The sequence below is a fragment of the Microcaecilia unicolor genome, chromosome 5, assembly GCF_901765095.1.
Source record: "Microcaecilia unicolor chromosome 5, aMicUni1.1, whole genome shotgun sequence".
Taxonomy (NCBI): Eukaryota; Metazoa; Chordata; class Amphibia; order Gymnophiona; family Siphonopidae; genus Microcaecilia; species Microcaecilia unicolor.
Window position 1 is genome coordinate 158,785,045 of NC_044035.1, and position 17,000 is coordinate 158,802,044.

Genomic DNA, 17,000 nt, shown 5'->3' on the forward strand with positions numbered 1-17,000 from the left:
GATGAGAATTAGTAACTATTAAGAATTTAGTTTTATTAGTGTTGAGTTTTAATTTGAAATTGTATGCCCAAGATTCCATTAGAGAAAAACCTAATCTGATGATATGAGTAATTTAATTTATTTCTTTAGTGAATAGAATATGGATGGTAACATCATCTGCATAAATGAATGTTGGCAGACCATTTTTCTTCAGTAAATTGCCTAGTGGAATCAGCATGGTGTTAAATAGGATGGGGGACAATGGAGAGCCCTGGGGCACTCCACAAACAGGGGATCATGCTGATGAAATTGTACCTGATTGTTTGACTTAGTATGATCTAGAACTTAGGAAGCCTGAGAATCATTTTAACACAGCTCCACAGATTCCGTAATGGTCAAGGCTGTTTAGAAGGATATTATGATCAACAGTGTCAATGGCACTGGACATATCAAATTGGAGTATTAACATTTTATTACCAAAGCTAAGTTCTCATCTAAATTTAGCTAGGAGAGTGGTGAGAACAGTTTCAGAACTGTGAGAAGGTCTAAAACTGGATTGTGAGCTATGTAAAATGGAGTGAAGTTGGAGATAGTCCATTAGTTGGTGTGTGACTAGCCCCTCCATTACTTTTACCAGTAATGGGATTGAAGTCACTGGTTTGTAGATAGAGACTACACTTAGGCTGGTTTGGGTATTCTTCAGTATAGGAGTCAAAATAATGTTGCCATTTTGAGGGGGGACTAGGCCCTGAGATAGCATTAAAATTGTGTTTGAGTGCAAATAGCTGATGAGTAAATTAGGAGCTGATTTGAGAAGATAACTAGGGCAGTTATCAAGTAGGCATTGTGATTTCGCATTGTAGAAGTGATGAATAGGATCGAATACATGTCACAGATGCCAACACAATCAGATGTGGACAATGCTTATTTTATTTTACTTTTTATTTATGCATTTTACATATTATAATATACACTTGCGCAGAAAAATGCTAAAGATACAAACTATTAGAAATTAAATTACATATAATAAAGAAATATAAATATCTAAATAGCATATATCAAGCCCACAACAGGAATAAAAAATTGAGAAGAAATAAAGGGCCTCTTTTACCAAACCGTCGACATTGCCGCCTGGGAATCACTTGTCAGTATTGCAGCACTGGGAATTGCAAGCGTGGTTTAGTAAAACAGACCCATAGTAAGTTAACAATAAACTAACAAAAGTAACAAAAAAGCACTAGTTCCAGGAGCAGTTAGGTTTACAACAGACACAAATCTACACTCAATGCTCCCTCTTACTATTAATAAAGATGACTGTGGAGGTTTGAAAAATATACTTCACATAACAATATTTGACTATACGTTTGCATGGAAATTGGACAATGATTTTATCAGACATTTAAAGGATGTTCAGCCTATCTTGTACAAAATCTCCTATCAAGTTACGGATTCACATGGCACATCTGTCACCACTACACTGAGGAGACTGATCAAGGACCTGATGGCTGCCTAGCTAGAGTCGCTCGTTACCGGTTTATAGAAAGCTTTTGTAGTTAGCTTCAGTTTGCTGTAGCTCATGTACTTTACACAGGTTAGGTGTAGCCAGCTGGAATGGACAGAAAACCCACCTTCCTGAGAGGACATGGTATTTTAAGTTTGTAAATTTATGACTTGGATCTCTTTTTTTTGTTTGGAACTCATCATTTCTTAAACAAAGTCATGAACGAGGTAAATATTTTTGATACTGACAGCTGTCTACTAAAGGCCTATTACAGAGGTTTTCTTTTTACTTGTTGACAGGTATCCCTTGGTCTTACACCTCTGAACTATAAAGGATTATACACAAACCCTCTTGATTTCAATTACTTCTGTAAAGTCCCAATATAAAAAGCTTTTGTTCCAGTGCCAGCTTGAGGCTCAGATATTTTCTGTGGACAAAAAATATCTCTGAAAGCTAATATTTTTGTAGTGTTTTTCTCACATTATAACCTGAAAGGACATGACAGTTATCTAATGCCATCTCTCTGAACCTGTGTTTTACAGGTTTCAGTTCTGCCGTAGACAATTTGGCTGACCTACCTTCAGACCTAAATAAAAATGGGTGCATCCTTTGATTACTGATTTATTGCCAATTAGACACAATATTGCCTTTGTTTCCGGACTAGAAAACCGGGCTTTTTTTGCTTGGATGTGGGTGTTACTTTATTGGAACATATGATTTCAGGGAACAGAACACTTTTATCCCTTGAGGATCTTCAAATGCGTATTGGAGCCTGTTGGGGGAATACCTTCACTTGTCATCAGTTAAAACATTATATGGGGGGGGGGGGGGGGGGTTGTTGTTGATTGGCACTTATCCTTTGAATTTCAGGTGTCCTCTGTAATCACTAAATCTTTTAAGGTACTTTGAAAGCTGAAGTGAATCAGGCCCCTTTTTTCCCCAATAGATCTTTTCAGGTTACTTATCCAGTTTCTAGTCTTGGCCAAATTTGATTATTGTAATTCTATCTACGCTGGTTGCAAAGAGTGTGTTTTAAGGAAGCTTCAAACTGCCAGAATACTGTGGCCAGGTTAGTCCTGCATGTGCAACAGTTAGGAAGGGCTACTCCACTGCTGATTCAATTGCACTGTCTTCCTATTAAGGCCAGGGTTGTTTTTAAGCTCTCATATATCAGACTTTATATGGTGCTGCCCCTGATTATATGATGCCCACTGTCACTTTGCCTTCTCGCAATACAACCTATGTTGGAAGAGACTACCTGTGTCTTCATTTTCCTACCTGTAAGAAAGTAGTCTATAATTCATAGAAATAGTCATAAAGTATTAAGAATAAAAAAAAAACCAGTGTCTTGGTTACATAAGCAAACCCAGTCCATCTATACGCTTATACTCTGTGCTGTCTATTAAGATGTTTTAATGTGTATTGTATTCTCCTATCACACGTAGTCTGAGCTAGAGAGGATACTCCAGTACAACTAAATAATCCTCTTCAAAAAAATCACAACTCTATTTCAGCTTTTAACTGCATACTCCATACTCTCAACCAGCAAGGAAAAGTGAAAACATGAAAAAATGGAGGAAAAAGCCTAAAAAGAGCTCCCTCTGAATATGGCAACCAGCCTTCTGTATCAAAGAGCATACATTATCATCATCGGCAAAAATAAAAACCTCCATCCGCCATTAAATATTCAATGTTACTCAATTCTAATTCATACACATCTCTTAATAGCAGAACTTATCTGTACTCGTTGCTCAGCGTTATCAATATGCCTCCTCTCTCGTTTAAATGTAATTACTGTAAAACCATACACCTCCCACTTTCTTAATATGTATATTACTTTTGTGCTCTGTTAGACGGAAGCGATTAGAAAACATCGGGCTGTATTACAGAAAATTCCGACATTAGCAGAGACAAGGTTAAGATTTGCTTATAGGCGGGGGAGTAACCTCAAAGAAATATCACCACCAGCAGTACCGACATGTTGTAAGTTTTCTAGACGTCTGTCCTAGGTACAGTTTCATGTATGGGCATTGAATGCAATATACAACATATGAATGAGGTTCTAGACTGTAAACTAACACTTTCCCATGATTGAGGATCCACAAATACTGTTGTGCAAATCACATCTGGCAGTCCCGGCATCAGTGGTGACCAGGTTCCCCTAGCTCCCCATCTGGGCTTGTTCTCGGTACTGCTGGTGATTAATATTTCTTTGAGGTTACTCCCCCGCCTATAAGCAAATCTTAATCTTGTCTCTGCTAATGTCGGAATTGTCTGTAATACAGCCCAATGTTTTCTAATCGCTGCCGTCTAACAGAGCACAAAAGTAATATACATATTAAGAAAGTGGGAGGTGTATGGTTTTACAGCAATTACATTTAAACGAGAGAGGAAGCGATCATAGACGCCGCCTTGCCCAGTTGGCACAGAAATGGATCTTTCGCCTGCAGGCACTGCAACCGGGAGGCTTGAGCTCTAAATTAGAGTGAAGCCATTTTTTCTGAATTCATTGAAAATTTTTCCTTGGAATTTGCTGAAATTTTGGGGGGATTTTTTTTTTAATTTGCTGAGATTTTTTATCAATAGAAATCAAACAAAATAAAACATGGAAAAGAAAATAAGATGATACCTTTTTTATTGGACATAACTTAATACATTTCTTGATTAGCTTTCGAAGGTTGCTCTTCTTCGTCAGATCCGAAATAAGCAAATGTGATAGCAGACAGTGTATATAAGTGAAAACATTCAAGCATTACTATGACAGTCTGACAGGGTGGGAGGATGGGGGTGGGTCGGAGGTATGCATGGGGACATCAAAGCATATCATTGATATTCTAACAGGATGGGTGTGGATAGGTGAGGGGTGGGGTGATCAACAGAGACATACAGCTTTATGGTTTATAATGGGCTAGGAACCCCAGATCCTTGTTGTCCTTTCTGTTGGGTGTTAAAATATTCAATCATTCTGACTTCAAAGGTCTTACGTTCTTGTATGGTTTTAAAGTTACCTTTCAGTATTCTCACTGTGAAATCACTGGTACAGTGTCCTGGTTCTGTGAAGTGCTGTCCCACCGGGGTGGGGGCCCTACTGGCTGTATTGTTCATGTGATGTCTATGTAAATTGAATCTTGTCTTAAGCATCTGGCCTGTTTCTCCAATCTAGCATCCTTCGTTACATTTTTTACACTGAATGATATATACCACATTGGAAGATGAGCAAGAGAAAGATCCCTTTATGTTGAATATCTTTCCTTTGTGGATAACTGTGGGGTTCTGTGAAATATTTTGGCATAGTTTGCAACTGGATAAATTACAGGGACGTGTGCCCTTCTGTTCCTTTTCAGTCTGTAAGAAAGTAGTCTATAATTCATAGAAATAGTCATAAAGTATTAAGAATACTTTTTGAAACGTCTGCAGCTGGGGCTGTTCTGGGTTTGGCTATACCAGATGGTAGGCGTCTGACGTCAGTCGATAGAGACGCCATATGGCAGGAGACTCCACAAGGATACCGGGTGCCAGAACAGTGAAGTGAGAATGATGACTTAAGCTGACAAGTAGATAGAGTTTAGCTGCACTACAGTTTTCAAGTACTGACATGCTGTTTTATTTCCAACAGAGCGATCCACCACGGACCCAGAAGTTTCAAAACTCTGGCCATAGTCGGCCATGGCGTGTGATAATGCTGAGCAATGGGTACAGAAAAGTTCTGCTATTAAGAGATGTGTATGAATTAGAATTGAGTAACATTGAATATTTAATGGCGGATGGAGGGGCTTTTTGCCTATGATGATAATGTATGCTCCTTGATGCAGAAGGCTGGTTGCCATATTTAGAGGGAGCTCTTTTAGGCTTTTTCCTCCATTTTTTAAAATGTTTTCACTTTTCCATGCTGGTTGAGTATGGAGTATGCAGTTAAAAGCTGAAATAGAGTCGTGATTTTTTGAAGAGGATTATATAGTTACTAGTAAAAAAAGACCCATTTCTGACACAATTGAAACGGGCGCTAGGAAGGTTTTCCTCGGAGTGTGTATGTTTGAGAGAGTGTGTGTGAGAGTGACTGTGTGAGAGAGAGAGAGTGAATCTACGAGTGTGTGTGTGTGACTGACAGAGAGAGTTAATACTGGGTGCGAGTGTGTCTGAGTGTGTGTGTGCCTGAGGCCCCTCCCTCCCACCCAGTTCCAGTGTCCCCCCTTCCTCCGTGTTCCAGGGTCATCATTCCCCCTCCCTCCCTCTGAGTTCCAGGGTCGTCCCCCACATTTGTTTTTAGTTTTTGTACAGCTGATGCATTCCCCCCCTCCTCCAAGTTCCAGACCCCCCCTCCCTCCCTCCCCTCCTCCAAGTTCCAGACCCCCCTCCCTCCCTCCCCAAATTCCAGACCCCCCCTCCGAGTTCCAGACCCCACCTCCCTGCCTCTCTCCCTCCGATTTGCAGAACCCCCTCCCTCTCTCCGAGTTCCAGACCCCACCTCCCTGCCTCCCTCCCTTAGATTTCCCGACCCCCCTCAGAGTTCCTGACCCCTGGACCCCCCTGCCGCAACTTTCTCGAGCCCCCCTTCCCGCCGCCAACACTCGGGGCTTCGAAGCCCATCTGTGAAGAAAGTTACGGACACAGGCAGGCAGACGCATAGAATGTCGGAGGTGAGAATTATATAGGATATTTAATGTGTATTGTATTGACATTGTAAACAACATACTAAGCCAACAACATCTCTTGTTTATGTTTGAGTGAAATTTCCTCAAAAAGGAGATAAAATCCTGATCAATAAACAAATATACTATAGGATCAGAGAACGCTAGTTTATTCACTTTATGAGGTAGCTGTAGAGCAGTGTTGCCCCAGCCCTATCTTGAAGGCAAACCTAGCCACTCTGGTTTTCAGGATTGCCACAATGAATGTGCATCAGATTGGAGTCTTGAATATTCATTTTGACAATCCTGAAAAGCAGACTGGTAAGATGTGGCTCCAGGCAGCAACACAGGCTAATACCTTCCAGTATAGTGTCCCAGAGGTCACAGTGGTGCCATGGGGCAATGCACAGCTGAAGGACAGACCAGTGCACTGCACCCTAGCTTTTGAGCATCCAAGAAGAGAGTATGTGTAAAAATGCAAACTGCAGTTACTACACAAGTAGTGTCTTCTATCTAAGCAAGAATTTCACATGCTTTACCAAATTTGACATAATAGAAAACAGCTCATTTTTAGAGTCCAAAAAGCTTTGAATAGGGGAAATTGGTCAAACAGAGAAATGGTGAAACGAGAGTTTCTCATAATCATTGAAAGTCAGTCGGGGGGGGGGGGGGGGGGGGGGGGGGGGAACTTTGATGTTGAGTGATGTGAATTCGCAGCTCAGTGTCACATTTCCATCCCAAAGCTAATGGTGGCATGAGTTGGGTCCTTTAACAATTAACTAATCAATCTCATATATGTAGTCTTGCACAGCTGGTAACTTGGGGGCACACTATATTCCAGGTTAATACAAGCATCAAAGCCGCTCTGGTAATGGCAAACAAATAACCTGTATATACTATGTAAGGTAAAATTATGTATAATCATACCTGATAATTTTCTTTCCATTAATCATAGCTGATCAATCCATAGACTGGTGTGACTGGTGGGTTGTGTCCATCTACCAGCAGGTGGAGATAGAGAGCAAACTTTTGCCTCCCTATATGTGGTCATGTGCTGCCGGAAACTCCTCAGTATGTCGATATCAAAGCTCCATCCGCAGGACTCAGCACTTAGAGAATTACACCCACGAAGGGACACTCTGCCCAGCTCACCACCGCCGAAACGGGGGAGGGGAATTAACCCAGCTCATCCCCACACAAGTGGGGGAGGGGAATCCGTCCAGCTCATCCCCGCAGAGCGGGGGAGGGACACCACACCCGCCGATGCGGGGGGATCTGGCTTATCCTGCAACCGCAACCGCGGGAGGAGCTGACTGACCCTAACACCGCCGAAGCGGGAGGGGTACAAAGCTGCCCTACAGCCGCACGAAGCGGGAGGGAGTGCCGGCAGAATTTAAATCTCAATCCAGCCCCGGAAAACGGAGGGGAGAGGAATGCAGCAGCTCACTGTAACACAAAACTCGTCTCAACTCTTGAAGAATCCAAGTGAAAGAAGAACTTGAACACGAAGTCCTCCTGAAGTAACTGAAGGCTAAACTTGAACCTAAAATTCAACCAGAATATAAACAGTACAGATATCTGGGAGGGGCTATGGATTGATCAGCTATGATTAATGGAAAGAAAATTATCAGGTATGATTATACATAATTTTACCTTCCATATCATCAAGCTGATCAATCCATAGACTGGTGGGATGTACCGAAGCAGTACTCACCCAGGGCGGGACATAGAAATCCCTGACCTCAACACTGAAGCTCCAAACTGGGCCTCCGCCCGTGCAGCCACAGTCAACCGGTAATGCTTGGAGAATGTATGAGCCGAAGCCCAAGTTGCCGCCTTGCATATCTCTTCCAAGGAGACGGATCCGGCCTCTGCCATCGAGGCCGCCTGAGCTCTCGTGGAGTGAGCCTTCAGCTGGATAGGCGGCACCTTCCCCGCGGCCACATAAGCCGCTGCAATGGCTTCCTTGACCCATCTTGCCACTGTAGGCTTAGCAGCCTGACCCTTACGAGGACCTGCAAACAGGACAAACAGATGATCCGATTTCCGGAAATCATTGGTCACTTCCAAGTATCTGATGATGACTCGTCTCACAACCAGATATTTAAGAGCAGAGTACTCCTCTGGGTAGTCCTCCCTACGAAAGGAAGGGAGACAGAGCTGCTGATTCACATGGAAGCGAGAAACAATCTTGGGCAGAAAGGAAGGCACTGTGCGAATAGTCACTCCTGCCTCAGTGAACTGCAGAAAAGGCTCTCGACATGAGAGCGCCTGGAGCTCGGAAACTCTTCTGGCTGAAGTGATAGCCACCAAAAAGACTGCTTTCAACGTCAGGTCTTTCAGAGATGCCCTCGACAAGGGTTCAAAAGGCGGCTTCTGCAATGCTCTTAGCACCAGGTTGAGATTCCACGCAGGCACCACTGAGTGCAGAGGAGGGCGCAGGTGATTAACTCCCTTGAGAAAGCGCACCACATCTGGCTGTGAAGCCAGGGAAGCACCCTTCAGGCGGCCCCTGAAGCAAGCCAGAGCCGCTACCTGGACTTTAAGGGAACTGAGCACCAGGCCTTTCTCCAGACCTTCTTGCAGGAACGCCAACACTGAAGAAATTGGAGCAGTGAAGGGAGAAAGAGAGCCTGCTTCACACCACGCTGCAAAGATACGCCAAACCCTGGCGTAAGCAGTAGAAGTAGAGCGCTTCCTCGCTCTCAGCATAGTGGCGATGACCTTGTCTGAGAAGCCCTTCTTCCTCAGACGCTGCCGCTCAATAGCCAGGCCGTAAGACCAAAGGGGGAGGGATCCTCCATCACCACGGGACCCTGATGTAACAGGCCCTGTTCCACTGGCAGACGCAGAGGATCGTCCACAGAGAGCCTGATCAAGTCCGCATACCAGGGACGCCTGGGCCAATCCGGACCCACCAGGATTACCCTGCCGGGATGCTTTGCCACCCGGTCTAGCACCCTGCCCAACATGGGCCAGGGCGGGAACACATAGAGGAGCTCTTGTGTCGGCCACTGTTGGAGAAGAGCATCTACTCCCAGGGATCGAGGGTCCCGTCCTCTGCTGAAGAAGTGCGGCACTTGGCAATTGGCCGATGACGCCATCAGATCTAGGCTCGGCTGGCCCCAGCGCTTCGTGATGTCCAAGAACGCCTGAGCAGATAGCTGCCACTCTCCGGGCTCCAAGGTATGGCGACTGAGAAAGTCCGCCTTGACATTCATGACTCCGGCAATGTGGGCCGCTGAAAGCTGCTCCAGGTTCGCTTCCGCCCACTGGCAAAGATACATAGCCTCCTTGGCTAGAGGGGCGCTCTTGGTACCTCCCTGGCGGTTGACATAGGCCACAGCCGTGGCATTGTCCGACAGGACCCGTACAGGCTTCCACACCAGTACCGGGATGAACTCCAAAAGCGCCAACCGAATGGCTCTGAGTTCCAGGAGGTTGATAGACCACTTTGCCTCTGCAGGAGACCAGAGCCCCTGCGCTGTCCTTCCCAAGCAGTGGGCTCCCCAGCCCGACAAAGAGGCGTCCGTCGTGACGACAATCCACTCTGGGGTCACCAGAGGCATTACCGCAGACAATTTGTCTGTCTGCATCCACCAGCTCAGCGCCTTGCGCACTGCTGGGTCCAAGGGAAGTCGCACAGCATAATCCTCCGACATCGGAGTCCAGCGCTGCAGTAAAGAGTGTTGAAGTGGTCTCATATGAGCCCTGGCCCAGGGCACTACTTCCATCGTGGCCGTCATAGAGCCCAACAGCTGCACATAGTCCCAAGCCCGAAGAGGAGAGGCTCCCAGGAACTGGTCCACCTGAGCCTGAAGTTTGACAATCCGATTGACTGGCAGGAACACTCTGCCCACTTGGGTGTCGAACCGAACTCCCAGGTACTCCAGGGACTGAGTCGGGCGCAGCTGGCTCTTCTCCCAGTTGATGATCCATCCCAGGGAGCTCAAAAGAGCAACTACCTGGTCCACAGCTTTGCCGCACTCTGCATAAGAGGGGGCTCGGATCAACCAGTCGTCCAGATAAGGATGGACTTGTATCCCTTCCTTTCGTAGGAAGGCCGCGATGATCACCATTACTTTGGAAAAGGTCCGCGGAGCAGTAGCCAACCCGAATGGGAGGGCTCTGAACTGGAAGTGTCGTCCCAGGACTGCAAAACGCAGGAAGCGTTGATGAGGAGGCCAGATGGGAATATGCAGGTACGCTTCCTTGATGTCCAAGGAAGCCAAGAACTCTCCTGCCTTCACTGCCGCTATAACAGAGCGGAGAGTCTCCATGCGAAAGTGCCGCACTTTCAAGGCCCGATTGACCCCTTTGAGGTCGAGGATAGGCCGGACAGAACCTCCTTTCTTTGGTACCACAAAGTAAATGGAGTAACGTCCCTTGCCAAGCTGACTTTCTGGCACAGGAACGACCGCGCCCAGGCGGATCAGATTGTCCAGGGTCTGCCGCACTGCCACAGCTTTGACCGGAGACTTGCAGGGAGAGAGTACAAACCCGTCTTTTAAGGGTCGGCAGAACTCTAGTTTGTAGCCGTCTCTGATGACTTCCAACACCCACGCGTCTGAAGTTATTGTGGTCCACTCGCCCAGAAACGAGGACAGCCGTCCTCCAATCTGCACTGGGGGCGTGGACCAAGGCCCCGTCATTGGGTACGAAACCCTGGGGGAGGACCGGAGGAAGCACCTCCGGGACAGCGGTCTCTGCGAAAGGAATGCTGCTTGGGGGAGAAATTCCTCTTGAAGGAAGAGGGGGCAGAGGAACCCGACTTGCCCGGGCGGTACCGACGGGCTTCCTGCAACCGTCCTCTGGAGGTACCGGGACGAGTACTAGCCCGAGCCCTGACCTCTGGTAATTTCTTGCCCTTAGACGTGCCGAGATCGGTCACGATTTTGTCCAGCTCGACCCCAAAGAGCAGCTTGCCTTTAAAAGGCAATCTAGCCAGGCGGGATTTAGAGGCGTGGTCAGCAGACCAATGTTTCAGCCAAAGCCACCGCCGCGCAGAGATTGTCTGAGCCATGCCTTTAGCTGAGGCCCTCAAGACATCATACAGCAAGTCTGCCAAATAGGCTAAGCCCGATTCCAGGGCCGGCCAATCAGCCCTCAAGGAATGATCCGAGGGGGAAGCCCGCTGCACCATAGTCAGGCACGCCCTGGCCACATAGGAGCCGCAAACTGAGGCCTGCAAACTTAAAGCAGCCGCCTCAAAGGACGACCTTAAGGCCGCCTCCAATCTTCTGTCTTGGGCGTCCTTTAGGGCCGTGCCACCTTCCACCGGCAATGCCGTTTTCTTAGTCACCGCAGTGATTAAAGAATCCACGGTAGGCCACAGATAGGCCTCACGTTCACTCACAGCCAAAGGATAGAGGCGGGACATAGCCCTAGCCACTTTAAGGCTCGCTTCCGGGACATCCCATTGAGCCGAAATTAAGGTGTGCATGGCATCATGCACGTGGAAGGTTCTAGGCGGGCGCTTCGTCCCCAGCATAATGGCAGAGCCAACAGGGGCTGAGGGAGAGACGTCCTCCGGAGAGGAAATCTTCAAAGTGTCCATGGCCTGTAACAACAGGTTGGGCAAATCCTCTGGGCTAAAAAGCCGCGCTGCAGAGGGGTCATCCGCTCCATCCGAGCGGGGATCCGTCTCCTCCAAGGAATCCGCAAAGGACCGTTGGGAGACCTCAGACACGCTGCCCTCATCTACATCGGAGGAGACAAAGTCCTCCAAGGCCTGGGAATCAACCCGAGGGCGTTTACCTCTGGGAACCTCAACCTCTTTACCAGACGAGGGAGCAGGGGCAGCGTTTTGCATGAGGAAAGCCTGATGCAGCAGCAAAACAAACTCGGGGGAGAAACCCCCCAGACTGTGTACTTCCGCAGCCTGGGCAACAGCCCTAGACGCACCCTCAACCGGCGCTCGCAAGAGCTGGGGAGAGACATGCTGCGCATCCAAAATGGCGTCCGGCGCGACACTCCACGAAGGAGCCGCGCGGGAAGAACGGCGCTTAACTTTAGCCGCTTTTGTGCCGTCGCCCAAATTAAGGGCGTTCATGGCATTAATGTCTCCAACCTCAAGGGCGGCCCACGAAGAAGCCGTCCGAGCCGCGTGGCCGGCCAAGATGGCGGAGGCGAGGAGCGGGGGATGGGCGTTTATGGCGGGAAAAACCGCCACGCCGGAGGAAGGACCGGGACATTCATCGGTCACGAAAATGTCACCCAACAAGGGCGAATCAGGCTGTAAGACCCCCGCATCCCCTCTAGAAGCGCTCAAGCGATCCGGGGAGCGACCCTTTGCGCCCTCGCCCTCCGACGCCATATGCCACGAGGAGAAGAATCGGGGAACCCCCTGCCCGCTATAAAAAGGTAAAAATTACCTGCTGTCCGCTCTGAGCTGTAACGAACTGGTGTCCCAGTGAGTAGCTGCAATGAACGTTTAAATAAACGTCGAAATAAACGCCTTTAAGGACGTTTAAAATTTTTTTTTTTTTTTAAACGGAGCCAGCGGGAGGGGGGAGAAAAGGAGGGACCTGGCACCACCAGGTTTGCACTTGCTCAAAAGAGCCCTCAACCTCAGGCACTCAACAAAACCTAAAAATTAGGCTTGGAGGCCTAGCCAGAGCTGCTGCTGTGTGTGACCACCACCTGCTGAGATAGAGAACATACTGAGGAGTTTCCGGCAGCACATGACCACATATAGGGAGGCAAAAGTTTGCTCTCTATCTCCACCTGCTGGTAGATGGACACAACCCACCAGTCACACCAGTCTATGGATTGATCAGCTTGATGATATGGAAACTGCTTTGAATGTAGTTGCAAAAACCACAGAAAGGTGGTACATCAAGTCCCATTTCCTTTTCCCGTTGAGAGCAAGAGACACCTCAACACACAAGCACAAAAAAAACCAAAACCCTGCCGTGAACCCAAACACAGCTTAACATCAGTCATTTACAACTGCACATTAGTCCAACACTGTCTCTACCCACAAAAAGGGCAGGATGAAAAATAGATTTAAGGGGCTGTTCCCACTTGTCAACCAGCATGAAATTGCTTACACAGAAATGGAATGAAGTACTGCACACCAAGGGCATCACAAACACTACATTTAACATTTTATGAAACTCTTTGATATGTATATTAAAGGACATCCATAAAGGAACTTGTGACCTGGTGTATGCATAAGACAGGACTAGCAGTGTGGCTAGGGCTACACTGTGAAGAGAACAAAAATGGCATGTCGTTCCTGAAAGCTTCTAGATGTATGAAGTAACAAATACAAAGGCAGCTTTTAAATGCAGAACAAGACAGCAGATAACTGCTATTCAGCATGCTGAGAATGAGCTGTTTTTGACATTACCCAACCTTTTCACAACTTGCAAATCTTAAAAAATAAAGAAAAATTCAGTGCAGTGCATGCAGATCTCTCTCATGAATATTCATTGTGGATATCTTGAAAACCTGACTGGCTGGGGTGCCTCCAGGTCAAAGTTTGGGAGCCACTGTCTTATGAAATTATTTATTGATATGTCACTTTTTAGAGATGTTTCTGAAGTTGCAAGATCCTAATCCTTATATGCAGGAGATCTGAACCAATATTTATTAAACTTAGAAATGATATGGAGCTTCCCATCATCAAACAATTTGTGACCATAGAAGAGATATTTTTAACATGTTCAGATTAATTTCCTAGATTTTAAGCTTCTAAATGATATTTTTAAACGTTTTTTTTATTTTGAGTCACTGGAATGCATATGTGCTCATTTTCAAAACACATGTAACTTTGCAAGTCTATAGTTAGCTATCCAGCTCATTTTCGAAAGAGATCGCCAGCGATCTCCTGATCCCGGCCAAATTGGTATTATCGAAAGCCGGTTTTGGCCGGCCCCAACTGCTTTTTGTTCGCGGTGCCGGCCAACCTTCAAGGGGGCGTGGTTACGAGATGGCCAGCTTCGCCTTATAATGGAAAAAAATGGCCGGCTCGAACGAGCATTTCGCCTGCTGGACTTGGTCCATTTATTTTTAGGACCAAGTCTCAAAAAATTGCCCCAATTAACCAGATGACCACCAGAGGGAAGTGGGGATCACCTCCCCTTACTCCCCCAGTGGTCACCAACCCCCTTCCTAGCCAAAAAAAAAAAAAAAAATTAAAAAAACATTTTTGTGCCAGCCTATATGCCAGTCTGAAATGTCATACCCAGCTCCCTGACAGCAGTATGCAGGTCCCTGAAGCAGTATTTAGTGGGTGCAGTGCACTTCAGGCAGGTGGACCCAGGCCCATACCCCCCCCCCCCCCCGTTACATTTGTGGTGATAAATATTGAGCCCTCCAAAACCCCCCAAAACCCACTGTACCCACATGTAGGCGTCCCCCTTCACCTCTTAGGGAGTGGTGTAGAGTTGTGGGGAATGGGTTTTGGGGGGGATTTGGGGGGGCTCAGCACACAAGGTAAGGGAGCTATACTCCTGGCACCTATTTTTGGTTTTTAAAAAAATATTTAGAAGTGCCCCCTAGGGTGCCCGGTTGGTGTCCTGGCATATCAGGGGGACCAGTGCACTAGAAATGCTGGCTCCTCCCACGACCAAATGCCTTGCATTTCACCAGGTTTGAGATGGCCGGGCCCGGTTTCCATTATGGCTGGAAAATGAAGCCGGCCATCTCATGTAAACCCGGCGATCCTGCTCTACACCCGGCTAGTGATTTGGCCGGCGCCAAGTGTATTTTGAAAATACGCTTGGCTCCGCCCCCTCACAGAGCCGGCCCGAAGATGGCTGGCGCCATTCGATTATGCCCCTCTATGTAACTTTGAAAAGTCTATGTTCTTTGAAAATGAGCACCTATGCGTTACAATGTTTTAAGTATTTCTGAAGCAATTTGAGGCTTTTAAACCTGTTTAATGCATTGTAGGTGGCAACAAGAATTAGAACATCTTTGCATAGTTTTGGATTGGTTTTAACTTGGTTAAAATTTGCCAATGATTCAGTGTCAGAAATGTTACAGCAGTGCTCCCAAATGGGCTTTTAATTAATAGTACCTTTTGAAAGAGCAATCATACATTTTTTGACATAACCTTAGGAGAACATTATAATAAGTGTTCAGAAAGTAGAAACTTCCTGTTTTATCTTTTTTTTTTTTTTTTAAGATGGAGCTGACTTGACAAGATATTTAAGTTAGTATGCAGCACTAGGCTAATCCAATTCATTACTTGGAAGCTTGGGTCAGAGATACTGGTGAGTGCACACCCCAATCCATCTCCATCAGCTTTTAAAGTGACTGGACCCTTGCAACATTTTTATTTTTACACTAGTATTTACCAATTTGGTGAAGCTTGGACTTTTACACCAATTGGGCAAGCTCATTTATGTCTGTGTCTAGCGGTTCCTGTATGATTTTTTTTTTTTAACTTGAAGATAAAGTTTATTTACAGGTCAAAGGAGTGGCCATGGGGGCCACTATAGCTCCATCCATAGCTTGTTTATATATGTCTCTTTTTTTAAATTATGGTTTATTGATGGCAAGTTATGCAATAAACAATAGTGCTAATACATCAATGATTCTCGCACTCAATATTCTAAACACGTCTATACTCCAAAGATACAATGTGCCACCATTACTTTTCTCCCCCCCCCCCCCTCCCGAATTGGTTCCTGTATGATTTAAATGTGACTTTAGTTTTATCTTGCTATGGCCTTGCCCTCTTTTGGGGTGCACACTATAGGATTTAGGTGCACATTGTTCTAGAATAGCACACGGCAAGATGTACGTGCAAATCCAAATTGGCATCAATTAGAACCCAATTATTGGCAGTAATTGGTTCTTTAGTCAATTAATTGTTTAGTCAATTAATTGGGCACCATAAATAGAATCTAAGGGCATATGATACTAACACTGTGCATATATGTTCACAGTAATCACTTGCCCCTGAAGCATGTGTATATAGAACCCAGGAGCTAAAGTAGTGAATAAAGTCTGCAATTACATACAATTTGCTCTCTTTTTTTTTTTTTTTTTACTACTCATGAAGAACTTGCATGCCTATGTCTGCCCGTCTACCCTTCCTTTTACCAACAGGACAGAAGGGATAAAAGCAGAGGCTAAAAAATCTTGAAGGGTGCACTAGAAGCCACAAACAAAGAGGATCCTCTGGAACTGTTTTAAAGGATTTTATTCCGAGAGTCAGCGATAACAATACATTAAGCAGGTTAAGAGACATTGGGTGTTATCACTCACACCCAAGCAGTGCTGTAAAAATACATACAAGTCAGTAACATGAGACAGAGGCTCTTCTAACCCAACCCCAAATTAGCTGCCTACTTTGAAAACCGCAAGCTCCAAGAGCCATTGTGCCATGTGCATCTCTAGGGCAACCATGGTAGTTCACTGGCAACCAATTTTTTTCCCCTTAAAGATGCCGCTGCTTGGAAGCTAAACAAATCCATTTACTGCCTCAGAAGCAGTGATGTTGGCTCATTCACTGTCTGCAGAGACTGCTCCTGCTGGTAAGTATAAGATGCACACATACCAATGTGTGTTTTTTTCCTTTAAGTATAACAAGTGAAAATGTATTGTCACACTATTTTTAAAGCATATGGACATCTCAAAATGCCCAAATTGTTTATGTGCTTTAAAAACATTCCAAATCCGATTCTGCAAAGGCAGAAAAGGAACATCCAACACTGCAGTACATCCATATAGCAATTACCGAATGGGAAGAAACATCCGAAAAGGAAGCCCTAAGTTAGACCCGTATCAGTCCATCCAGGGTACAAAAAAGGTGTTCTGATTGATCAGCTGACCACTGAAGGGAGTAAGGTATGACACCTCCTTAATCCTCCAGTGGTTGCTGTCCCCCTCCCACCCATGAATGTAAAACTGAAAGAGGATACCAGGCTGTCTGC